Source organism: Callithrix jacchus, chromosome 20, assembly GCF_049354715.1.
Source record: "Callithrix jacchus isolate 240 chromosome 20, calJac240_pri, whole genome shotgun sequence".
In the NCBI taxonomy this organism is placed as follows: domain Eukaryota; kingdom Metazoa; phylum Chordata; class Mammalia; order Primates; family Cebidae; genus Callithrix; species Callithrix jacchus.
This window is the reverse complement of record NC_133521.1, coordinates 37,000,293-37,027,080: the sequence shown is the minus strand read 5'-3', so window position 1 is coordinate 37,027,080 and position 26,788 is coordinate 37,000,293. Positions and strand designations below refer to the sequence as shown.

General features: G+C 45.1%; 1 protein-coding gene and 1 long non-coding RNA gene across 2 annotated transcripts in view; one reads left to right on the top strand and one right to left on the bottom strand.

Moving 5' to 3' along the window:
* The window catches only part of MAF (MAF bZIP transcription factor), a 414,668-nt gene that overhangs the window by 122,381 nt on the left and 265,499 nt on the right, over nucleotides 1–26,788 (top strand). The window lies entirely within an intron of this gene.
* On the bottom strand, nucleotides 16,502–24,970 carry LOC118149750 (uncharacterized). Its single transcript, XR_004737426.3, has 3 exons — nucleotides 24,659–24,970; nucleotides 22,311–22,454; nucleotides 16,502–18,607 (listed from the first exon to the last, which is right to left on the bottom strand). It is a non-coding gene; the product is annotated as an uncharacterized LOC118149750 (long non-coding RNA).

The following is a 26,788-nucleotide window of genomic DNA, read 5'->3' as shown; positions in this document are numbered from 1 at the left end:
AAAAAAAATGTATTTCACTTCAGCTGAGAATTCTGCCTGCCCAGTTTCACCTGGAAAAGAATTGAAACCGACAGCATGTTACTAATTGGGGAATTTGAGCAGTCCCTTTTGTGTGGCATGGGTTTCCAACGGACTGCATCCAACGAGTGGATACTCATGAGTTTATTGTATCGGAAATAGAGGTTTGGAGAGGTGGTATCTCAGACAGACCAAACAAAGCAGTCAAGGAGTACTTGGGGACAGGCCAAAGATTCTATTAATCTTACACCCTGGAGCATAACCTAAGGGAGAGGTAGAATGGGTGTCCATGAAATCCTCCAATTGTAGAGATGCCAGTATCCTTTTTCACTAGCAGCTGATTTCCTAATCAGTTGACCATTGAAGACCTGCTGGAAGTAGTGTAGGACTGTGGGCACCCGAGCCATAAAGACCTGGTTCCAGTCCCAGCCCTGTCACTAATTAACCCTGTGATTTGACCCAAGTGACAATTTATTTAAACACCAGTTTTCTCACCTTAACATGAGGTCAACAATGCCGACAAGATACAGAAGTAAAGCACTGATATACAGTACGACCACCAGCCTTAGCGCATAGTGGTCTCTTTCCTTCCTTTCTCTCCTGTGGGAAACATCAAATTCTGCCTAGCATACAAGGTAGGATGTGTTTTCAAGTACTCAGTACTGTGGTCCGCAGAACTGGCCTGCTTCCCCTTCAGATACAGGCAAGTTGGCTTGGCTCAAGAGAGGGAGACAAAAGATTCCCACTGTCAGCAGGGAGTCAATCCCGTGCAGGTGCAGTTGTTGAAGCTTGCAGTGATGGCCCCGCCGTGACAAATTCCATTCAAGTACAGAATGACAGAAACGAACTGGAGGGTCAAGGCAGGTCTTAAAACTGATGCTTAGTCAAACATTTGAAATTGATCATTCACTTGTTCATAAAACAAATATCCAGCAAAAAGCATGATTATGGTTTTATGAAGCCTGCACGGAGACGGTACACTGCTACAGTGGCATGGAAGACAGGTATGCTGTAATGGTACAAAGGTATGCTGGGGTGGTGCACAGGTACACTAGACTATTATACAGATATTCTGGGGTGGTGCACAGGTGCACTAGAGTATTATACAGGTATGCTGGGGTGGTGCACAGGTGCACTAGAGTATTATACAGATATTCTGGGGTGGTGCACAGGTGCACTAGACTATTATACAGATATTCTGGGGTGGTGCACAGGTGCACTAGACTATTATACAGGTATGCTGGGGTACACAGATGCACTAGAATATTATATAAGTATGCTGGGGTTGTGCAAAGGTGCACTAGACTATTATACAGATATTCTGGGATGGTGCACAGGTGCACTAGAGTATTATACAGATATTCTGGGATGGTGCACAGGTGCACTAGAATATTATACAGGTATGCTGGGGTACACAGATGCACTAGAATATTATATAAATATGCTGGGGTTGTGCAAAGGTGCACTAGAATATACAGGTATGCTTGGGTTGTGCAAAGGTGCACTAGAATATTATACAGGTATGCTGGCATGGTGCACAGGTGCACTAGAATATTATACAGGTATGCTGGGGTTGTACACAGGTGCACTAGAATATTATACAGGTATGCTGGCGTGGTGCACAGGTGCACTAGAATATTATACAGGTATGCTGGGGTTGTACACAGGTGCACTAGAATATTATACAGGTATGCTGGGGTGGTACACAGGTGCACTAGAATTTTATACAGGTATGCTTGGGTTGTGCAAAGGTGCACTAGAATATTATACAGGTATGCTGGCATGTTGCACAGGTGCACTAGAATATTATACAGGTATGCTGGGGTGGTACACAGGTGCACTAGAATTTTATACAGGTATGCTTGGGTTGTGCAAAGGTGCACTAGAATATTATACAGGTATGCTGGCATGTTGCACAGGTGCACTAGAATATTATACAGGTATGCTGGCATGTTGCACAGGTGCACTAGAATATTATACAGGTATGCTGGCATGGTGCACAGGTGCACTAGAATATTATACAGGTATGCTGGCATGGTGCACAGGTGCACTAGAATATTATACAGGTATGCTGGGGTGGTGCACAGGTGCACTAGAATATTATACAGGTATGCTGGCATGGTGCACAGGTGCACTAGAATATTATACAGGTATGCTGGGGTTGTACACAGGTGCACTAGAATATTATACAGGTATGCTGGCATGTTGCACAGGTGCACTAGAATATTATACAGGTATGCTGGGGTGGTGCACAGGTGCACTAGAATATTATACAGGTATGCTGGCATGGTGCACAGGTGCACTAGAATATTATACAGGTATGCTGGCATGGTGCACAGGTGCACTAGAATATTATACAGGTATGCTGGCATGGTGCACAGGTGCACTAGAATATTATATAAGTATGCTGGGGTTGTGCACAGGTGCACTAGAATATTATACAGGTATGCTTGGGTTGTGCAAAGGTGCACTAGAATATTATACAGGTATGCTGGCATGTTGCACAGGTGCACTAGAATATTATACAGGTATGCTGGCATGGTGCACAGGTGCACTAGAATATTATACAGGTATGCTGGCATGTTGCACAGGTGCACTAGAATATTATACAGGTATGCTGGCATGGTGCACAGGTGCACTAGAATATTATACAGGTATGCTGGCATGGTGCACAGGTGCACTAGAATATTATATAAGTATGCTGGGGTGGTACACAGGTGCACTAGAATATTATACAGGTATGCTGGCATGGTGCACAGGTGCACTAGAATATTATACAGGTATGCTGGGGTTGTGCACAGGTGCACTAGAATATTATGCAGGTGTGCTGGCATGGTGCACAGGTGCACTAAGATGGTGTACAGGTATTCTGGGGTGGTGCACAGGTGCACTAAGATGGCATACAGGTATTCTGGGGTGGTGCACAGGTGCACTAAGATAGCGTACAGGTATTCTGGGGTGGTGCACAGGTGCACTAAGATGGCGTACAGGTATTCTGGGGTGGTGCACAGGTGCACTAAGATGGCGTACAGGTATTCTGGGTTGGTGCACAGGTGCACTAAGATGGCATACAGGTATTCTGGGGTGGTGCACAGGTGCACTAGAATATTATATAGGTATGCTGGCGTGGTGCACAGGTGCATTAAGATGGCGTACAGGTATTCTGGGGTGGTGCACAGGTGCACTAAGATGGCGTACAGGTATTCTGGGGTGGTGCACAGGTGCACTAAGATGGCGTACAGGTATTCTGGGGTGGTGCACAGGTGCACTAAGATGGCGTACAGGTATTCTGGGGTGGTGCACAGGTGCACTAAGATGGCGTACAGGTATTCTGGGGTGGTGCACAGGTGCACTAAGATGGTGTACAGGTATTCTGGGGTGGTGCACAGTGTACTATGCTAGGTTGGTTCACAGGTACACTAGGTTGCTATAAATATATGCTGGGGTGGTGCACAGGTGTGCTAGATTGAGATACAGGTAGGCTGGGGTGACGCACAGGTATGGTAGGACAGTGTACAGGTATGCTGGTGTGGGGCACGGGTGCACCACGATATGAAGATAAAGTAGGATGGGCTGCAGTTATGCTGGGATGGTGCCCAAGTGGACTAGGATGACATCCAGGCATGCTGGATGATGCACAGGTACACTAGAATGAACCCTGGGGTGGTACATGAAGATGCAGGCTTTGCACTGGGAAGGAATACAGGTACACTAGGACAGAACACTGGAATGACACACAGGGACAGTACACAAGTGATTGTGTGGTATACAGGGGTGGTCCTCTGGGATGGTACAAGATTCTATAAAGAGTCAACATAGACTCTCATAGGGGTCCCATTATAGCCACATCTAAGACCTATCCCCCTGCTAGTGATTATGGCTGGCAGTGTTGTTTTGTTCCTCTCTGCTGGAACCCGGTAGCCACGGATGAGTGTAGGCTTTGGAAACAAGCTCCCTGGACTCCACTTCTGGCCCCACCACTCTTGACCATGTGACCTTGAGCAGTTGCTGGAGCTCCTGGAGACTCTGCCACATCTGTTAAAAGAGAAAGTAGAAAACTTTCTCTGCAGCCCTGTAAAGCATGAACATAGCAATGTGTGAAAGGCATATCACAAGCCCTCGCTCAAGGCTGACTGTGACTGAGTATTGGCCATTGTAACCTGTAGCACAAGACAACGGAGAAGGCGGCTTGGAAATCTTGACAAAGTCGGACATTCGACCTTCACTACTCAGTAGCCTGGAGGCCTTGGGCGAGGCTTTCTCTAAGCTTTAGTCTTCTTATTTATAAAAGAGAATTAAGAATGTCCAGCTCTGAGTGTTTATTACCTTAAAGTTCGCTTAATTCTACAATGAATTTCAAGCAGCTTGCAAAATCTCACACAGTAAATAAGATACAAATCCATGAATCATTCAGGTGAAGGGAAACCCAGGGTTGATTAAGGAAACAAAACCAGTTGTAGGAATATTAAGGGTCTAAGCTTTCATAAGGCAACTGTGACCATGTTTGCCGTGTGGTACTAACTCAGTAAATATTTAGTTCCTCTCCTCCTGTCAACACAGGTTTTCAAGGTGGTTTTCTCATGCTGGAAGAGAATATGAGGCAAATAATGTTTCCGACGCAAGGCACCCAGGCTCATGAAGCCTTTTTCACTTTTTCACTCTGTGCAAAGCTCATCAGGCTGACCCTGTCCCACTGGGTGACTGAACAGCCACTTCAATTTCTCTGTTCAGCAAATCTGTGCCCATCCCCAAACCCATGCTCCAGGGTCCCGCTGCTCTTGAAGTGGCATCTTTTGGTCACAAAGCATGACAGAGGCTCTTGTGGTCATTAAAATGATCCAGTGGCACCTTTTCCCCGGGAAGAGGAGTGTCATTGACAGCTTCAGCCATTGCCAAGTTCAAATTAATGTAATTACAGCAGTTCCCACTCTGGGTCCTTTCAACCGTTGCTTTGCTGGCGTCCTTGTTCCCTTCTTGCCCTGGAGTGTTCTGGGGACTTCTGTTGGCCTTGTCAGAAACGCCTGATGTCCTTCAGGTGGGACTCATCACCTGTGGCAGGTGTGGGTGGCACTCGACCTTCTGGAGCAAGATGCCCAGAAAGACCTACAAGATGGCTATGGATGGTAACGTGACTCTCTAAGGCCACTCTCCTCAGGCCTGCACACAGGAGCTCTTGTAAGAAATGACATTTTAAAAAAATGTCAGTGATGGAGACATCAAGGCACTGAGATGACAGGCTTCGCTGCCTAAGGTTACCCAGGAAGTGGGTGACAGCAGCCTGCCATCATGTGACTCCAAGTCTCCTCACTCACTGTCATCTTGTCAGCCTTCTCACCACAGTTGACTCTGTCCTCCCGCCCAACAGGAGTAGGCACTTTGAATACCCAGATGCTCCTTTTCGCCCTCACAACTCTCTTAAGAGTAAATCCTCCTTCGCCTCTCATTTGGAAGATGAAAACTCTGAGGGTCAGAGAGGACACATAAATTTTCCAAGACCACAGTGCAAGAAACGAGGGAGGCAAATCCAGGCCTATGTCCAGGATCTTAAACGATACACTTCACTCTTTCCAATGTCCATGCACACTTTATTTCATTGTTTCAACTTTCTATTACAGAAAATTTTTAACGTAAAGCATTGTATCACTTGCCTATTGCTATGTAGCAAATCACCATCAATTTAGCAGCTTACTTTTCTTTATCTCATAGTCTATTATCCCACAGTCTTATCTCATTGATTACCTCAGTTTCCATGAGTCAGGAGCTTGGGCCTGACTTACCTGAGTTCGCTGCCAAGGGTCTCACAAGGTTGCAATCAAGACGGTCTCATCTCAGGTCCCAGGTCTTTTTCTAAGCTCACGTGGTTATTAGCAGAACTCCCTTCCAGCTGAAGAACTCATAGAGGCATAATTGTTGGAGGCTAGCAAAAGACAGTTTCTGCTGCTTTGATTCTCAGAGCTCAGAGAAGTTGAGATTCTCTTCCAAGCCATCACCTAATTAGCTCAGGCCCACCTAGGATCATCTCCCTTTTGATTACCTCAAACTGCTTAGGAACCTTGATGACACTTGGAACAAAATCCCTGCACCCTTTCTATCTAGTGTAATATAATCACAAGAATAACATCCCATCATATTCACAGGGCCTGACCCCACTCAGGGAAAGAGATTTTACAAGAGCACAGGTCATGCAGGCGTCATGTTAGGCTTCTGCCTGCGACAGGTGTAAGAAACCTCATGGACTCATCACACAGCTTTGAGCATGGTTGTCATTCTGCCATTCTTGCTGGATTCCCCACCCCCACTTAGTCTTTACTCATTTTTACAGATTTTAAGGTGAAATTTGTATACATTACAATGCACAACTCTTAGCTGCCCAATTCTGACAGAGATGCACCCACATAACACTTAAAATATTGCCATCTCCACCAGGGAATTCTTTCCTGTTCCTTCCTACTCAGACTCAGATAGACATATAGATAGACAGACAGACAGACAGAGAGAGAGAGAGAAAGAGAAAGAGAGAGAGCGAGAGTGTGAGTGAGTGTACACAGACATTTGGAAATATATAAAATGTACATGGACATTTGAAAGAGTGAAATGCATTGTTTAAGATCCTGGTCATAGACTTGGATGTGCTTCCCAACTCTACTCATTTCTTGCATGTGTGTGTGTGTGTGTGTGTATCTGAGAATCAATAGTGTGTATATTTTTTCTTTTAAAAGCGAATTCTAGGAAGTACATAGGACCTTACCCGGCAGAATGCTGGCAATTGGTAGGTGTTAGCTTCCTTCCAGTTCTAAATTCAAGTCCATGTTCATTGTGAGATACCACAAAGGCAAAGAGAAGGGACACCACTGAGGAGCGCAGGCCCTGGAGAGGAGGCTTCCAGAAACTCTTTGGTCAAGATGCCTGGTGAGGCCATGTGTGCACTGCCTTACTCTGGGTGAGAGGCAGCATGACCATCATCTGCTACCAGCACAGTCCACAGAGCATGGGTGGTGCTTTGAGCTCTGTTGAATTAATCCCCACGTTTCTAATTGCAAGAACATGTATTTGAGGTAGAGGATGGTGACTCACATCCTTTGCTTTCAGATCTCTCCTGATACAGTGATGGCAACATGTTCCTGACATGGCTTAGAATGGGGGTGAGGAGGAATCTTACCCTTGACTTTCTGACATTGGATGATTCCTTCATGCCTCCAAAAAGTAGGTCTGGGTCTTACTTGTGCTCAGGGCTTTCCTCCTTCACCAGTGAAAGTAAATATATAACAAGAGGGAGTGTGCCATCTGGATGGGACAAAAAAAGAAAAAGAATGAGGAATCAGACAGATCCAATGTCGTGATTTGGACCCATTTATTTTAACGTCTGAAGCTCTCTCTGCGTGTCTCCTAGCCCAGCCTCATCAGGCTTTTATGGGGATTGAAAGCAAGCATGCTGTGCTTGGCAGAAAGCACCTGAGCCCACACCATTCCCTTCCCCTTGCCTTGGATTTTAGCATCCACCCTTGCTGGTTTGTCTGTCTGTCCAGCCAGCCAGACACTTGCTCAGCCATGTCTTACCACTTAATACATAGGAGGGATAGAATTATATGGATGCATCAGACATGATTTCTGCCCTTAGCATGGAAGATAGGCATTTTTATAAATAGTAATAGTACTATCAGGCAAGGATAATTTCCCCCCAAAGAGATAAATACAAAATGCATTAAGGTTTCCAGCAGAATCATCTTCTTCTGTGCCATCTAGAGAGCTTTGGAGGAGGGGGTAGTCCTTGAGCCTTACTTTAAAGACCACAGAGAATTCTAGGCTACCCCTCCTCCTCCTTCTGTTCCTTCTCCTATTTCCTCACTGTTGCTTCCTCTCCCCTGCCTCCTTCCTTCTAGGAGATTATCCATCTTCCTCTCTCCTGTTCCCTCTGTCTTGTACCATCTCCCTTTCCTTGTAGACTTGGGAATCCTCATCTGTACTAAATAAACTACCTTTGGTGATTCCTCCCCACTTGACCACTTTATAAACCAAAACCCCCAGTCCCCTGAGCCTTGAGACGTTATGAGAAGAATCCCACGAAGAGCAATACTGATGATTTCTCATTTAATTTTTCCAAAGATTTGATTTTTTTTTAATTTAAAACTCAAAAATGCCATTAAAACCATCACCCAGATCAGCTGTATCTTTAAGTGTAAAATCCATTTTAGTCGGCAGAGCTCGCGATACGGTTAAGTACTTATTTTTATTGTCTGCCTGAGCATGGTTTTTAACTGCAGGTGGAGAATAAATCAATAATGTCATAAAGACATGCTCACCCCGTGCCCTTTCCACAGCCTGCTCTGGAGTGCCTGAGCTCAGGAGAGAGGCTGAGGTCTGCACGCCCTGAATTGTGCAGGGGGTAGGAGGCTGATAGATGCGTCCTTTCTCCGTGTTATTTTATATGACATTGTTTGGCGTAGGCTGTGCATTTCGGATGGTTTTCTCAACTCTTTGCAAAGGGCAACTTCCACTGGTCATTTGCACCCACGAGCAGCTACGACTGTGTCCTTCCTGCTTCAAGAGGCCCGGCGGTTGCCCCATTCCTCTAGGACTGACCTTGAGTTGCTAAAAGGAGTGAAGTTCTTGGAGCCATCCCTGTTATGTTAAATGTCTGGGTTGCCCCAGTGGATTTTGGCATCTTGAGATGGTTGCTGCATTCATTCCTTTTGTGGGCATGCAGACATCCGGGGCCTGCAAAGAGAAATGAGGATTCCCCCCCCCCCCAAAGAGGAAATGACTGCCATGGCTATTCCTCCCAGAATGTGTCTGGGCTGTCCCCACACTGAGGCAGGGGTGTGAACAACCAGATGGGCACTGACACCATCAAAAAAGGCATCCCCAACTCCATGTCCCCTCACTGTGCTTTTCTTCATTCCCCTTATCACAACCTGCAGTGTGTTATTTTATTTGCTTAGGATCAGTCCTTCCTGCCATAGGGCAGAATTGTGTTCCTTTCACACTGGCTGATGGCCCATATGGTACCAGGCCTCAGTACACATCGGTTCAATCACTGACTACCCAAATCTGTCCAGGACGGGAACTCACATTCTTTTACTGCTTGTTCCTTCTCCAAGGCTGGGATTTTTTTTTTTTCCTTTCTTTCTTTTCTAACAACTTTATTGAGATACAATTTACACACATACTAGAAAATTCACCAATTTAGAGTGTGAAGTTTAATGGGCCTTAGTATATTTATAGAGCTGTGCAGTCATCACCCTACTCTAATTTTAGAACATTTTTACCACCCCAGAAGGAAACTCCATACCCATGAACACTCACTCCCCGTTTCTCCTCTGCCTCCAAGCCTTAGGCGACCACTCATCTACTTCCTGTTTCTATAAATTTGCCTACTGTGGACATTTTAAATAAATGGAATCATATAACATTGCCCCTTGTGTCTGGCTTTCTTCACTTGGCATATGTTTTCGACATTTTCCCATGTATTCGTATTTGGTTCTTTTTCTTGTGGAATAGCATTCCATTATATGGCTATAACACATCGTGTTTATCCCTTTACTGGTTGATGGACATTTGGGATAGTTCTACTTTTCGACTATTATGAATAATGTCTCTGTGAGTGAATTCACATAGAAGTCTTTGTGTAGACGTGCATCTTCATTGCTCTTGGGTAGAATCGTGGGAGTGGAATTGCTGGGTCTCTAATGGCATTTTGTCAGTTTATCCCTGTAATATATTTATTCTTCTCTCCATTATCAGCCTTTGAGCTGCTTGAGGATTGACTGGGGATTTGAATCATCTAAATATTTCTATGAGATTTGCCCTAGACGCTTACGTATGGTGGCTCCTTATAAACTATGCTAGAGCAAAGGAAAGAGAGAGAAAGAGAAGTCAGCCTAAAGCCACGGCCTGCTGCATCAGGGGAGAAGCAAGGAAAAATTGTGGTGGGGTAGTGGGGCGGTGGGGCGGTGGGGGCGGTGGGGCGGTGGGGCGGTGGGGGCGGTGGGGCGGTGGGGCGGTGGGGCGGTGGGGCGGTGGGGCCGGTGGGGCGGTGGGGGCGGTGGGGCGGTGCGGCGGTGGGGCGGTGCGGCGGTGGGGCGGTGGGGCGGTGGGGCGGTGGGGGCGGTGGGGCGGTGGGGGCGGTGGGGCGGTGGGTTCTCTCCAAACTACCAAGTTACACTTAGTCTTCTGCATGAGAGAGGAAGCGTGCCTGCACTTAGCAAGGCCGTTTTCCCCAGAGTTGTCAGTGATTTTGCTCATATCACCTGTTACAAGTTTTTTTTCTTCTAATAATAATAGTTTATAATGTACTCATTGTGGAAAATCTGATAGCACATATCAGTAGAGAAGAAAATGGATTACCTATATAGTGACCTTCCTGACATGGCCACTTGTCAGCTGTCCTAGGCAAACCGTATCACATCATCAAACCTCAGGGGTTTTTCACTTGTTTGGGTTTTCTGTTTTTTGTGTTTCTGAGAGTGTCTTGCACTGATGCCCAGGCTGGAGTGCAGTGGCATGATCTCAGCTCACTGCAACCTCTGCCTCCAGGGCTCAAGCCATCCTCCTACCTCAGCCTCCCTATTATCTGGAACTACAGGTGTGCACCGCCATGCCCAACTAATTCTTGTTGAGACAGGGGTTTGCCTGTCTCTACAAAAGACATGTTGCCCAGGCTGATCTTGAACTCCTGGGCTCAGGCAATCTAACTGCCTTGGCCTCCCAGAGTGCTGAGATTATAGGCGTGAGCCACTGTGCCCTGCCCAGACCTCAGTTTCTTACATCTGGAAAGTGTGAAAAAATGACAGGGAATGCTGAGAATTTAGTGTCGAGGGTTCTATCTTCATGATGTGCTTTGATCTTTTGGATCTGTACGATAAGGGGGAAGGAAAAGAGTAAGCAGTTGGATGGGCAGAGACCCTCTGCTGTCAGGGGCAGGAAGCTGCTCCTTCTGCCTCTCCATCCTACCCTGCAGATATGCCTCCTCCCTCCACAGGCGTGACAGTGGTCAGCAGGAAGGCAGTCCAGGTAGGAAAGTCCAGCAAATGTGGACCTAAAAGATGGCATGAACCAGGCTCGGAGGTTCACGCCTATAATCCCAGCACTTTGGGAGGCCAAGGTGGGTGGATCATGAGGTCAAGAGATCCAGACCATCGTGGACAACATGGTGAAACCCCTTTTCTACTAAAAATGCAAAAATTATCTGGGTGTGGTACATGCCTGTAGTCCCAGCTACTCGGGAGGGTGAGGCATTAGAATCACTTGAACCCGGGAGGCAGAGGTCACAGTGAGTGGACATCGTGCCACTGTGCCCCAGCCTGGGCAACAGAGTGAGACTCCGTCTCAAAACAAAAAACAAACAGGTGGCATGGACATGGCAATTCAGCACTTATCTTTAAGAATGATTGTGGTGACTACAGTGGGAGGTGATGCGATATGAACATGAGGGTGACGGTAGCTTTCGTTGCTACCTACTATCTTCCATGCATTATATAAGACACTTTATTCATTCTTTTCCAGTTAACTAGATAATTTGAGTGCCTCTCAGTGCGTTAGGTTCTTGGGATACAGAAATGAATGAGAGATGGTGACAGATAGCAGTAAAACATGCAAGTTCTGGCATCAGCTAAACCTCTGTCATTCATTCATCCATTCACCCATCCATCCTCGCATTCAACAGATTACAGAGGAAGTGCCTTCTGTGGGCCCAGCGTCATGTTGAACAATGGAACTCCAGCTGTCTTTCCTATCATACATGAAGCCAGTTCTTTTTTTTTTTTTTTTTTTTTTTTGAGACAGTCTTGCTCTGTTGCCAGGCACCATGCCAGAGTGCAGTGACACAATCTTGGCTCACTGCAATCTCCGCCTTCCCATATTCAAGCAACTCTCCTGCCTCAGCCTCCTGAGTAGCTGGGACTACAGGCACGTGCCACCACGCCCAGCTAATTTTTGTATGGTTTAGTAGAGAGGAGGTTTCACCATGTTGGCCAGGATGGTTTCAATCTCTTGACATTGTGATCCACCCGCCTCAGCCTCCCAAAGTGCTGGGATTATAGGTGTGAGCCACCGCACCCGGCCAAAAGCCAATTCTGTAACCTCTTTAGGTCTCAGTTTTCTCAGCTGATAAATGGGAAGAATAATAACACTCAGGACATTCCACTGGGTTGCTATGAGAATTAAATAAAATATGCTTAGTACAGAACCTGAGTGAATCAATGTGGGCTACTGCTGTTTAGTAATAGTATTTTTTTTGCATTGGAAGACATGGACGCTGCCCTCCAGAAACTCGTGGCGAGGACGGGTACATGGCCCTTTGCTTCCCTAACCCTTTCTCTGGCTGCAGTGGAGTGGGCAGCTCTTGCTGCTATGCCCCAGTTGCAGCCCTGGTTCCCTGGGCCCTCTGAGCTGAGCTCCCAGGGGGCTCAGTAACATGACCTGCCCTGGACCCACCCCCCAACTTTGCCAGGGAAAAGCGGATGGGCGTCCTCATTGGCAAGGATCCAAGCAGGGCAAGTGTTGGGGTTCAGAGGACAAAGGAAAGGGACATTTCAAGGAAGTTCCCACTTCCTCAGAACCAGAGTTCCTATCTCCCTCGCTCACATGATCTATTGGGACATTCTTCACGTTCCAAATGTAAGCACGTCCCGGAAAAATGCCAGTGCTGGTCTTGTGATGAAATGTCTTTCTTTACAAATTACTGACATGGCCTGAGAGCCTGGAGGATGGCGAGAGGAAGGAGCAGCCCCCACGTTTCTGAGCAAGGAAGAGATGATATGTTCCCATCCTTATTCACTTATCAAAACTTAAGATAACTTATGTCTGTAAGATGGGAACAAAATGTATCCCTGTCATGAGGGGATTTATGAGTTCAAATGAGACCCTGTATATAAAAATACCTGACTCTGCAATGACTGTTTTTTAGGTTGTAATTTATTTCATCTTCATATTATTCAGTGATGTAGATAATTTTCTCATCTCCACTCACAGGAGAGGAAATTAAAATCAGAATGGTAACTTTACTTGCTTAAAGCCACCCAGGTACTAAGTGAGAGAATTAGTCATCAAACAAGGTCTGTCTGAATCCTGAGCTTATGTTTTTAACCACTCACCATTTATTTAGTGTAAGAATTAGCAAGCTTTTTCTGTAAAGGGACAGATATTAAATATTTTTGGCTTTGTGGTCCAGACTGCCTGTCCCAACTGCTCAACTCTGCCATTGCGGCATGAAAGCTGCCACACACAATGTGAATGAATGACTGTGGCTGTGTTCCCATAAAACCTTATTTGCAAAGATGGGCAGTGGGCTGGATGGGGCTTGCAGGGCTGCAGTTTGCAACCTCTGCTTTAGAGGATTGCTTGATTTGGGAACTTGGGCATTTGGGACATGTGACTGTGTAAAGGGTGCCTAAGGAATAGATGCCTGCTAGCGTGAGGACAGCCTGTAGCTTCTACAGAACATCTGCTTGTCAAGCAACATCAGTCTTCATATGGAAGATGGCTATTAAAAAGTAAGTGTGAGTCCGAGATTGATTGAAGGCAATCAGAGCAAGCAGGAGAATTAAGTACAAGAGATCGCCATTAGAAGGGTCTCCTCCATGCAGCCTTCCTGACCAGGGACAAGAATAGCCTGGGTGATTTATAATGCTCCACGGAGCTTCTCTGACTTCTCTGGTTTCTTTTTTGCCCCCTGGATTATCTTGTCCTCAGCCACCCCCTTCCTCTACCCCAAAGGATTTGAACCTACTCAGTCATGGGGGCAACGTCACCACAGTCTGCACCTTCCTAGCTGGCTCTGACCGCCCCTCAATGCCGACACCCCCTGCCTGCCCAGGGTGAGCTGGGGCTGAGCAGGTTAAGGCCAGGTTTGCTGTGAGGCTGGAGCCTGCTGGGGCTGCTCCAGACCTGTTTCTGGGACAGCAGGTGCAGCCGTTCACTGACACCAAAATACATTCTTGAGGCAAGAGCAGACGGGCCAAACAAGAGCGGGTCTCCCACCCTCCGCGGCCTTGGCTCCCTCCCGAGGACACATTTGCTGTGAGGACACCCCAAGTGCTAATCCTCTCACCCAGGAGACCTAAGCAGGATCAGCATTTTAGCCGAGGGCTGAATGCAGGCAGGGGCATCCCCCCAGTGCCGTCTGGCTGGCCCAGGGCAGCGGTAAATCACACAGGGGAAAGCACTTCTTGGACGCCTGGGTTGCTGGGGACCCCGTGGGTGTCATAAATCAGGAGCTCACCCCATTTCACCTGTACCTTCTTGTGGGCATGTGCAGGACCCTCTGCAGCCCAGGAAGAGAAAATGGCGGAGAATAAATTCAGCCAGCCCAGGCACCAATGTCTGCTGTCTCTTTGTCAACTTATTACCTGAGATTTATGCATGATGCAGCCAGGTCTGCTCCATGACACATTCTAATTTAATTAAATTTCTGTTGGATTGATGTCTGATCAATCAATAATGTTAATGTTTTTGCAATTTGGAGATTAAAGCATGGTCAAGCCATGGCCACCCCCCGCCCCCAGCATCATCCACTTACTTGAGAATATTCTTTGAGAGGAGGTTTGCCTGCCTGCATTCTTTCTCCCTCTCTTCCTCCCCTCCATATTTAAACATTTATTAAGTGCCTAGGATGTAGAGCTATAACCAGAAGGGAATAACACTTAGAGCAGTGGTTCCTAAACATGAGCATACATCAGCATCACCTGATAGGTGGGGGCCTGTTAGGACACAGATTGCAGGGCCCCAGCCCCAGAGTTTCTGATTCATGAAGTCCAGGCTGGGGCCTGAGAGTGTGCATTTCTATCAAGGCCCAGATAATGTAGATGCTGCTGCTCCCAGGGACCCCATTCTGAGAACTGACTTGGAGGTTAAGGGCCGATGCTCTGGAATCACCTGGGTTCAGGTCCTACTTACAAACTGTGTGGCTTCAGGCAAGTTACTCGATTTCTCTATGCCTCAGTTTCCTAAATCATAGGCTCATTGCCTGCCATAAGGGAGATTGTTTAATGCCTGTGAAACACCCAGCACAGTGCCTTGTATACAACAGGCACTCAATCCATGCCATTGGAGAGCAAAGCAGCTGCACTTGCAGATTCCCATCTAGAAGGGTGTGAGGCGGTACACATGCAAGGGTGATCGTATAATCAAGGCAGTAAGAGGCTGTCATAGGGGCATTTTATTTAACTGGGGAGGTCAGAGAGGACCCCCTGATGAAATTGAGCTGGAATTTGAAGGAGGGAGGAACAAGTAACAAAGGAAGCATGAATCTGGGAGGCACCCTTGGAGGCCAATGTAATGGGTTTGATCAGCAGCCAAGGCCCAATGGAAAGACTAAAGAATGTTTTAAACAGTGGTGGCAACAAAATTGTACTCTACAGTTGAAAAGATCTTTCCAGCTTCAGCTTAGGGGCATGGCTTGGAGCGGGAAGGAGTGAAGGTGGGAACAGCAGAGACTGAAGTAGCCAGGCCTCAAGCTCCAAGATTCTGTTCCCCTCTGGAAACCTGATTCCCCCATAGTTCCCTCTTCTGCCTTCCACATTGGTAAAAAGCCACAGATTCATGTCCATGTGGGGCATTGCAGCTATCAGTCTGGTGTCAGGGGGAGGGGAGAAGATGCACATGAGTAGTGATGGATTTAAAATACCCGGTATCTTTTGCATAAGATCATCATTCTCTATGGTATAGAAGGTACCACATTAGGGGGTCTTCTGAGATTCCAAAGCACTCAAACACATACAGTCTTCTCTTAAGGCTTTTGCTGTCAAACGTCACACCATTCTTTATGTGCCGAACGTTTGAAATCAGCACATGCATTCCAAGAACCTTTGCTGACCACCAGCTGTGTAGATAGCATCAGGCAGCAGAAGGTGCCAGCCTGAGGAAGATCCAAACGTTCCCTCCAGGATCTCCTTTATTCATGCAAGAGGGTGGATCTAATTCAGGATTCTTCTTATTTCATCCCAGGATCTCTACTCGAGATGCTTTAATATTTTCTTTGTCCTTTCAAAACAAAGCCCTAACCAGTCTTACATGATGAAAACTGAAGAACACCATTACTGAGGGTGAGGCAATTTCCTGTTCAGGATGGCATTAACGGGCTTCATTTAAACCCATGGGTCATTCTTCATTCACACGGATTTCAGAGAGTGTCACCTGCCAGGTGCCCCTCAGTTACCTGTGCTGAGGCAGGTGTGAGAGGGTGAGTCCAGGGGGAGTGAGGTCCAGAGGAATTCCAGACCTCATTGATCCAGGGAACATAACCCTGTGTTTCATCAGTGATTGTAGAAGCTCTAGGTAGTGGGGCTGGACTTGTCAGGAGATCCCTAAAAGCCAGAAAAGCTCTCCAGACCTTTTACTTTATCTTCTTATCTTGAAATTCTCACTCTGGATAGCAACTTCATTCATGTGTTCACTCACTCATTCATTCATTCATTCATTCATTCATTCATCCTTTTACTCAACCAAGAAGGAATTACAGAGGAATACAAGTTTGCCAAGCCCAGGAGATCTGCAAAAAATTTAATATTTGCAAATATATCCATCATAATCATAATAACAGTGATCATTAAGGCTGCTGACATATATTAAGCATTTTTCCCAAGGGAGGTGCTATATTAAGCTCTTTTCCTGCACCAGTCCAATCATTCTTCACAATATCTTTGTGAGATAGACCCTACTGTAGCACCGCCTTTGCTGGAGAGGACATTGAAGGTCAGAGAGATGAAGTAATCTGGCCAAGGACACAAAGCTAGTGATGGTGAAGGTGAAACATACACACACAGAGCAGTCTGATTTTTAAAAATAATAAGTGTTTTCAAGTATGTATTTTTTTCTTTTCTTTTTCTTTCTTTCTTTTTTTTTTTTTTCTTTGGTTGGTTGTTTTTGAAACAGGGTCTCACTCTGCCACCCAGGCTGGAGTGCGGTGGTGCAATCATGGGATCATGGATCTCTGTAACCTCCGCCTGTGGGACTCCAAAGATGCTCCTAGGTCAGCCTCCCGAGTAGCTGGGACTACAGGCACACATCAGCATACTTAGCTTTTTTAAAAATATTTTTAGTAGAGACAGTTCTTGCTATGTTGCACAAGCTGGTCTTGAACTCCTGGGCTCAAGCAATTTCAGCTTCCCAAAGTACTGGAATTACAGGCATGAACCACCACACTCAGCCCTCAAATATGTTTTTGAGACCTGTTCTGCCATCAGTTCTTCATCCAAGAGGTAATGAAAATACAGTTGAGCCCCTGTATCCATGGGTCCCAAATTGCCATTTTCTATAAAGGATTTGAACATCCGTGGATTTTGGTATCATCAGGGTTGGTGGGAGTCCTGGAACCAATTCCCCAGAAATACCCAAGGACAACTGTACTTAAAATGTTAAGCCTTCATAGAATGATTGCTCAGGACCTTCTCCCTGGTGGTGGTTGATCCAGTAACCAATGTGTTTGAGATCTGGATGTCTATCCACCTACAAATTCATCTAAACTTACTCTATATTCAACCACAGTTCTCATTGCTGAGATATTGTCACATTCCTTTGAGGTCCTTTCGTATCATCTCCTTGAGCTTCTAGTCTAGTGGCCCTTTTAAAAAGTCCTTGATCTTACTCAAGCTATGGTGGAAACCAAGTTCCCTGCCTTTCTTTCTTGTCATATTCACCATCTGCTGTAACCTGTTCTGGAATTTGCTGGAATCAGGGTCAGAGACTAATCTAATTTGGGAAATCGACCTTGACCCCTTCAGAAACCTTGAGCAACAGTCCCCTCTGACCCATGGTTAGCTTGCTTCCTCCTGCCAGTTGTCATGATCTTCAGTTGTATCATTTGCCAGGTACCCTGAAGAGCTGAATTTTATTTTGAGCAGAATTTCCAAAATGGCAGCCTTGGGCTGAGCCTACTCTGCAGACAAGTGTTCTTTGGGTCTGTACAGCATTTTGAAAACTTCTAAGTTCCTTGCTGGCATTAAAAAATCTGGGCAGGTTAAGCATGAAATCATTCCGGGTGTTGACCTATGTTGAAAAAAAATCAAAGATTGGATTTTTTGGACAATCTTTGGACAGTCAGTCATATATTCTTGGACAACACTCTGTATGTCTTCATGGCCAGTGTGACAGACTAGAGTGAGCAGGAGCTGAAGTCCCCAGCTCCCTGCTCCCTTGGACCTCTCAGTTAGTTCCATAGAGACAGATCTACACACACTTCATGCTTTTATTTACCTGTCTAGTCCTTGGAGTCATCTGAGTCATTATCCTTGGTGTATGCAAAAGCCCTGTACTCCTTTTCCAAAATTAATGTTTCAATTTGTTCTGCACAATGTGTGCTTGATTCTTTCCAGCCTTAAGACCTTGTTCCTCAAGGGAGAAGGTGGAAGCAAAATAAGAGTGGAGAACTTCTGCTTTCTTAGTGTCATCTGTTTGGGTTGCATCATCTGCTCCCGATCCCTTCCTTTTCCTTCTCCCTCCAAACATAGCTCAGAAAGCCCTTTTTATCGTCCTTTGTGGGTTTTTTGCAAGCCTCAGCTCTTTCCAGGGTTTTGTCTCCTAACGCTCTCCTTACAGAAGCAATGTCAGTTGGCATTTGTTTTAGGGTGGGATGGTGCATCAAAGACTGCCACACCTGCAGAAAACAACTAAATTAGAAATAAGCCGTGTTTCAAAGTTCGCAGTGGTACCTACTACATCAAGAAAAAAAAAACATCGGTCCATATTTTAAATAAATGTGGTAAACAAAATTTTAAGAGATTTTTAAAAAGAGGCTTAAAGTTTTTGAGAAATGTATATATTTACACATCCAGTGCTAATCTGAGTGTCAAATGTGCCCACCTGCCCTGACTTAAAACAGGTCCAGCAGGATTTGACTTGACCTAGAGACTGAAGGCCAAACTTAGTCCTAATCAGACTTTTACAAAATGCTCACTTCCAATTTCCAAAATGTACTCAGGACTAGTGAGTATATTTGCTATGGTGGCTGGATCATATTGATGTCATGCCTAGCACTTTGGGAGGCCAAAGCAGCCTGGGCGGGGCGGCTCACACCTGTAACCCTGAACGGGTTTGCCACAGTTCATATGAGACATGGAATTTTAAAATCCAATTGTCATTGTATGTTAATGATATCTACTCCTGCTGTCTCAAAACAGAGCTAGAAGGCAAACTTTCAGGGCATCAGGTAAGTTGGCATTTAACAAGAGCAGCGAGAGTGATCTTATGAAAATGTAAATCAGGTCATGTCATTATGTGGTTTAAAACCATCCAGTAACTACCCAGGTGTGTGGAGGTGAAAGACCAACTCCTACCATGGCCTTCATGGATCTGTATGATCCAGGCCTATCTCTGACCACTTCTGCTTTGCTGTTTTCTTTTCTTTCTTTCTTTTTTTTGAGACAGAGTCTTGCTCTTGTTGCTCAGGCAGGAGTGCAATGACATGCTCTCCACTCACGGCAACCTCTGCCTCCCGAGTTCAAGGAATTCTGCCTCAGCCTCCCAAGTAGCTGGGATTACAGGTGCCCACCCCCAGTCTAGCTAATTTTTTGTATTTTTTTTTGTAATTTCCTTTTTAGTAGAGATGGGGTTTTACAATGTTGGCCAGGCTGGTCTCAAACTCTTGACCTCAGGTGATCCACCTGCCTTGGCCTCCCAAAGTGCTAGGGTTACAGGTGTGAGCCGCCCCGCCCGGGCTGCCTTGGCCTCCCAAAGTGCTAGGGTTACAGGTGTGAGCCGCCCCGCCCGGGCTGCTTTGGCCTCCCAAAGTGCTAGGATTACAGGTGTGAGCCGCCCCGCCTGGGCTGCTTTGGCCTCCCAAAGTGCTAGGGTTACAGGTGTGAGCCGCCCCGCCCGGGCTGCCTTGGCCTTGGCCTCCCAAAGTGCTAGGGTTACAGGTGTGAGCCGCCCCGCCCGGGCTGCCTTGGCCTCCCAAAGTGCTAGGGTTACAGGTGTGAGCCGCCCCGCCCAGGCTGCTTTGCTCCCTTCTTTCCAGCTGCTTGACCCTGATCTGTGTTCCATCAACAGGCAAAGGTCATCTCCACCTCAGGCCTTTGCATTTGCTTTTCTCCTGCCTGGGCTTGGCTACCTTCCCCAGCTCTATGGGGCCACCATTCTTATTGCACTGGAGAGATTCCCGCTGACTGAACTATTTGCTTCCTAGAGTGGGCCTTCTCTGAACACCCCAATTAAAACAGGCCCATCCTCTACCACTCTCTAATCCCTTACCCTGATTCATGTAACTTCATAATGCTAAGCAGTACCAGGAAATACAGACTTCTATTTATTATCTATTTCCTCCATAAAATAGAAACTTTATCAAGGCAGGTTATTGATTTGTCCTGCTTACTTCTGCATCCCCAGCACCTAGCAAAGTGCCTGGCAGTTAGTAGGTGTTCAATATGTATGCGCAGCTATAGGTCCAGAGGCCAGACAGCATGGGTAATGAGAGGAAATGGAAGGCTAGCATGGCCCTAGCGGACGAAATTCCCTTTGTGGTACACATCTGTGTGTGTGTGTGTGTTTGTATACACGTGTGTGAACGTGTATGTTTGCATGTGTATGAATGTTTGTGTGTATGTTTGTGCACATGCATATGTGTATATTTGTGTGTGAACACCCTTGGCAAGAGGTGAGTCTAGAAAGGAAATCAGAAGCCAGACCAAGAGGGAATTATTAGGTGGGTAAGAAGTTTAGACATTAAGCTCAGAGCAATGGGGAGTACTTCTAAACTCATTGGTGTCGTCATTCACACTGAGGACTCTGCAGGCAGATTTCTCCTGGTGTTCAAATCTTGTCTGCTACCAACTGGTGGACTTCAGTAGGTTACTTATCAGGTTGAGTTCAGTAGGTTACTCATTCCTCACCTAAAAAAAGGATTCATAAAAGTGCCTCCCTCACAGAATTGGTGGGAAGAAATGAAATTGGTGCAGAGTATGTTTGCACGATGCCTGGTATAATGTAAGGAATCAGAAAAGCGTAGCCATTGTGGCTATTGTTGTCATTATCACTTTTCCAAAACTGAAGTAAGGCAGAGAATTTTCATGGGGAGGAATTGCCGATGGGCCCAGATAGGTGCGGGGAGGTGGGGGAAACAGAGAGAGCCAGCAGCACTTTGGTGGTGCAGAAAGTGGAGACTCCATTTACAAGGCAGGCTTGTGGAAGGGGTGGCAGGTGCCTTCTCATAAATTGGACCAACACATTGGGCTCCTGGCCTATTGTCCTCCAACCTCTTTGTAGACCGAGCTAGAAAACAATCCAAAAAATCATAGTAGGGCTGGTTTTGCTAAAAAGAAACCATAGGTCACCCAGTTTCATGGAGAAAACTGGCACAGGAGGAAGGGACTCAGTTACCTGGGGATCCTCTCCATTTTCCTGGACTGTTTTCAGACTAACCAAATGGGCACAAGTGGTGTCTCTCCTCTCTCCAAACAGTAACCACATGAACTTGAGTGCCCTCTCCCCTTTCTGCAAATAGTACCTATGGCAGAGATTGCTTTCTACTTAACAAACTAGTTCTTCTCCTGGGCACGGCGCTAGGCAGCATTTCCCAGCATCCTCTGTAGTTAGATGCACCATGTGACTGTGCTCAAGCCAGCAGAAGAGAGGGAAGGCTACAAACAACCTTCCTGGCCTGGAACATGAGAACCTCCTAGGCATTCTGCCATGGTCTCTCTTTCCCATCTGCTGGCTGAGCTGACATGGCCCAAGGATGTGGAGGAGGATGTGGTAAAGGAAACTGGGTTCCCAAGTTGTCCCCTTGGAGGAGAGCTTCCATAGAGAGACAGCTGAGTAGAAATATTTACAATAGACTGTTTATAAGTAAAAAATGTGGCTGGACACGGTGGCTCACGCCTGTAATCCCAGCACTTTGGGAGGCCAAGGTGGGCAAATCAGGAGGTCAGGAGATAGAGATCATCCTGGCCAACATGGTGAAACCCCATCTCTACTAAAATACAAAACATTAGCCGGGCTTGGTGACACGTGACTGTAACCCCAGCTACTTGACAGGTGGAGGCAGGGAAATCGCTTGAACCGGGGAGGCAGGGGTTGCAGTGAGACAAGATCGTGCCACCGCAGTCCAGCCTGGGGACAGACTGAGACTCTGTCTCAAAAAAAATGCATTTTATTGTGTTAACCCACTGAAATTTGGAGGTTTAACTAAATATATCACCTAATTAAATATATCACCCCTAAGAAAGTATCATCTGAGTACTCTTTCAAAATTCCATGGCCATCTACATTAAAAAAGTGATGGGTGACATTCAACACAGATAAACAAAACACACATAAACTCTAATTTTTATAAGAGCTACAAAAACAATTACTATTATGCCTACTTTATAGACCACAAACCAGAAGTTTGTGAAGTTCACAAATACATGTGTTTTTGGTGCCAAATTTCACATCCTTTCTGCCATGTGCCTATAAGTCCATCAGTAGAAGGCAGCCAGGGAGACTCTGATTACCACAAGCTTGGAGAACTGAAAAAAGAGAAAGAAAGAAATTGAAAGAATAAAATGTTTTTATATTATAAAATCGATCATCTACCGATCAACAATAAAATATTGGGAAATGGCGTGGGGTGAAGGAGCAGCCACTTGCCATAAAAAGAAATACTTTAAAATGCCTTGAGATGAGGTTAGCAAGAAATGTGGAAGAAAATTATTACTTTTTAAAAATGTTTTAAAGTGAGACTTGGAGAAACATATCAAGGTCTTAGATGGTAGGTTCAAAATATAACCCTAACCCAAATTAAAGTGTATATTCCAAGAAATTTCCATCAAGACTCTGAATGATTTTTAAATGACAACTTGAATCCAAAGATTTTCTGGAAGAATTAATATGCAGAAGAGCAAATGGATTTTTTTAAAACCCTAGTTGATAGGGAGAGAGGCTACTGGCTTTCTCTGTTGCATATAAAAATATATTCCTGGCCAGGCTCGGTGGCTCACGCCTATAATCCCAGCACTTTGGGAGGCCAAGGCGGGTGGATCACGAGGTCAAGAGATCGAGACCATCCTGGTCAACGAGGTGAAACCCCGTCTCTACTAAAAATACAAAAATTAGCTGGGCATGGTGGTGCGTGCCTGTAATCCCAGCTACTTGGGAGGGTGAGGCAGGAGAATTGCTTGAACCCAGAAGGCGGAGGTTGCGGTGAGCCGAGATCATGCCATTGCATTCCAGTCTGGGTAACAACAGCGAAACTCTGTCTCCCAAAAAAATAAAATAAAATAAAATAATAAAAATAAAAATATATTCCTTAAAAATATTATAATGTTGCAAGAATGGACAAATAGAGTGATAGGGTTCTAAGTGGAAGGGGTTATACATGAGAGTTTAGTATATTACGAAGGTAACATTTCAAATTAGGGGAGAAAAGAGAGCTTTTTAATACATATTGTCGGGACAATTGGTTATCCATTTTTTTGTCTGTTTCCTATACCACTTTTATAGACAAAAATTAAAGTGAGATCTTTTACATCTCAGTAGAGGATCTTTCTAAGCATAAAACCCAATGCTGGAAAAAGTAAAGAAATAGATCAATAAGGTCGGTTACAAAACACTGTAAAACTTCTACATTTAAAAAAAATATATTAACTAAGTTCAAAATAAAAATAATAAACAGAAAATGTTTGTAACACTTTTGAAAATGAAAGTGTTAGTATCCACAGAATACAAGGATCTATTTGGGGACAATAATGAAAGGATAAAAAGCCATATTAAAATAGAAAAAAGCAGAATGAGCCCCTTTGGAGGTTAACCTGGTGAAAGGGATACGCATTTTAAATGTATACACCCATTGACCCAGCAAATACACTTCCTTGATTTAAAAATCTTAGAAGAATCTAATCCATCCAAGTGCTCACAGATATATGAATGAGAATGTTTTTTTGTAATGTTGGTGAAAAGAATGAGAATAGACCAGGCACTGTGGCTGATGCCTATAATCCCAGCGTGTTAAGAGTCCAAGGTAGGCAGATCCTACGTTGAGTCCAGGAGTTCAAGACCAGCCTGGGCAACATGGCAAAACCCTGTCTCTACAAAAATTAGCCAGGTGTGGTGGTGCCCACCTGTAGTCCCAGCTACTCAGGAGGCTGAGGTGGGAGAATCACCTGAGCTGAGGAAGTCCAGGCTACAGTGAGCCATGATCACACCACTGTCCTGTAGCTTAGGCGTTAGAATGAGACCCTGTCTTTAGAAAACAAGTGAGAATAAGCAAGAACTTATTGAAATAAAGAGCAATGGGAAGTGACTTTTCCTTCTAGATATTAAAAATGTATTGTGAAGCTGAAGATAGGAAAGCAGTATAGTCCTGATGGAGGACTAGATAATTGAACAAAAGAAACGGTCCAGAATTAGTACTTGGTACCTAATATGACTCGCCCAGAGCATGTGGCCTCCACAATGACAGTGTTTTTGATGTTGAGATCACTGCAATCATCTCAGCCCCTAGAAGAAAGCCTGGCACATGGTAGGTAGGAAAAAGGACTGAAAGAATATAATGCCAAAATAGAATCGGGATGTCTTGCATCTTTTTTAAATTCTTCTACTTATGTATGTATGTCATTGTGGTAAAGAGGATGAACTTTTATGCCAGACAGAATTGTAGTTGACCCCAGCTCTGCCTTTGATTGCCGGCTCCTGGTCTTCTCACATAAATATTTGAAAGGCAAATGGTACCTACCTTACTGAGTAACGGAGATACGTGAGATTGCGTACGTGAAGCACTTAGCTCAGTAAATGGTCACTGCTGTTTAAAATGCTCCACACGTCATTTGCTTCTCAGGAAATCTGGGAAGGAAAAAATTTATTTGTTTAAGTAGCCAGAACAAATTAAAAGTAAATCTTTCCCTGTGTTTTCCTATAGCTTGTTTATCATCTCTGCAGAAATCTCTGAATACTGAGACTCACTCAGGGAGAGACATATCTCAGTGACTCTAACCCTAGACGAGACCCAGGGAAGGAGAGGGCTACCTCTCCCTTTTGACCTTTGACAAATGCAAAGGATCACATTACACTTCGTGATACTTTTTTTAGCCAACACACTAAGCATAACAACAAATAATCTAACAACAACAACAACAAAAATGCCTATTATTTTTACCATTATTGCCACTTTTTTATTTAAAAGAACAATTCATGCTTATTGTTGAAATCTGGAGAACACAGAAATGCAGAAAGAGTGGAGTTGATCTCTTCCACCTCAATGAGCTGGTCACGATTGATGTTTTGGTTCACGTAGTTAAGTCAGTTGGCGTCTGTTTTGCAGACTTGTTTTTCCCCACGTTGTAAATATTTTCCTATCCTGTTAAATAATCTAAAACATATAAAAATGCTCTTTCGTGAAATAACACTCTGTCTCTGAGGGCCACGTGGCTTCTGTCATTGGCAAAGCAGTCTTCCGTTGGTAATAGTGAGGGACTGAAAACTCCACTTGTACTGATCCTTCCCAGCCCTGCCCAGAGAGACACATGCATCCTCAGGACCGACCAGACAGGAGGAAGGAACTCAGGTGTCCTAGGCTATCCAATATTATAATTGAGAAGTTTCAGGGAGAGAAACGACATGGAAATCATGCACATTTTCTCTCTGCTACTTAACCAAGTAGTCAGCAAAGACACACACACACACACACACACACACACACACACACACACACAATTATACATACCAAAATCTTAGTTGAAATCTTTGGATGGTGGGATGATGAACAGTTTTTATTTTCTTCTTCTTTTTCGATCAAACATATTGAAAAAAATTTCTCTAACAAGCAATTAAAGGAAGGATAAGAAAGATTGTGAGTTTCTTTCAAACTGTAAAAATATACTGCAATCAATGTTTTGGGATAAAGAAATAATATGGCCTCTAGAGCACACCTGAGTCACCTTCTTTCTCCTACCGTGGGAGGCAGCTGTGGATAATGTTAGTCCTGATTTCTGATGGCGATGGCATTTCAGGCCCTGATGAAAGATACCATGACCTTCTTGGGTGCCTTGATCACTCTGGGGTGCCTGTCCCATCACAAAATATTAAGCTTAATCCTCATTTGAGGAGGACAGAGTGTCCGTGTAAACTGATTCTGTGACAAACATGTCTCTCCTAGAGTCCCATCACCCCCGTCTCTTACTTCTGGGGGAAGTCCATACAAATGTATACCTACACATATATAATTTATTGGACGACTGGCTCATCAAGTATATTGGTTTTCATAGCTCCACTATTGTCAGCATATTTCAGATTGGATTTGCTGCTGACATGGTTGAATGCAAAAGTACTGACATTCCTCAGTATTGCACTTGACACTTTTAGTATTACTATTAGTCGTTTCATTCCATGTTGTATCAGTGTCCAAATGGGACCGTGCTCAAAAAAACCCAAGTGCTACTCAATTCTGAGGAGGTGCCTGGCTTTGGGGTGCTGCTCTTTTACATCTCCTATGACGCTGGGAGGGGAGCCACATCAAACTATGGTGCAAATTGCAGGTGATACCTGTTGCCCAGAAAATACCTGCAGAGCTCATTTGGAAATTATTTCAGGGAGATTTTTTTTTTTTCTTGGAGAGAATGGTCCCTTTCAACCTCACCGTAATGAAGAAGCTGAATCAACATGTGTGATTCTGAGTAGGGGTTCTCTTCAGTAGGAATGACCACCACCTCAGTTAATCCTCACTGAGTCCCTGCAAGGGTCCATTTACCCAAATTTCTTATAAGGCCTTGTACACACACCAAAGCACACATGTAGGCTCCAGGAACTCAGGAGCAGGTGTGTGTGCAGGTGTGTGTGTGTGTGTGTGTAAGAACATGGCTTTGTAGGA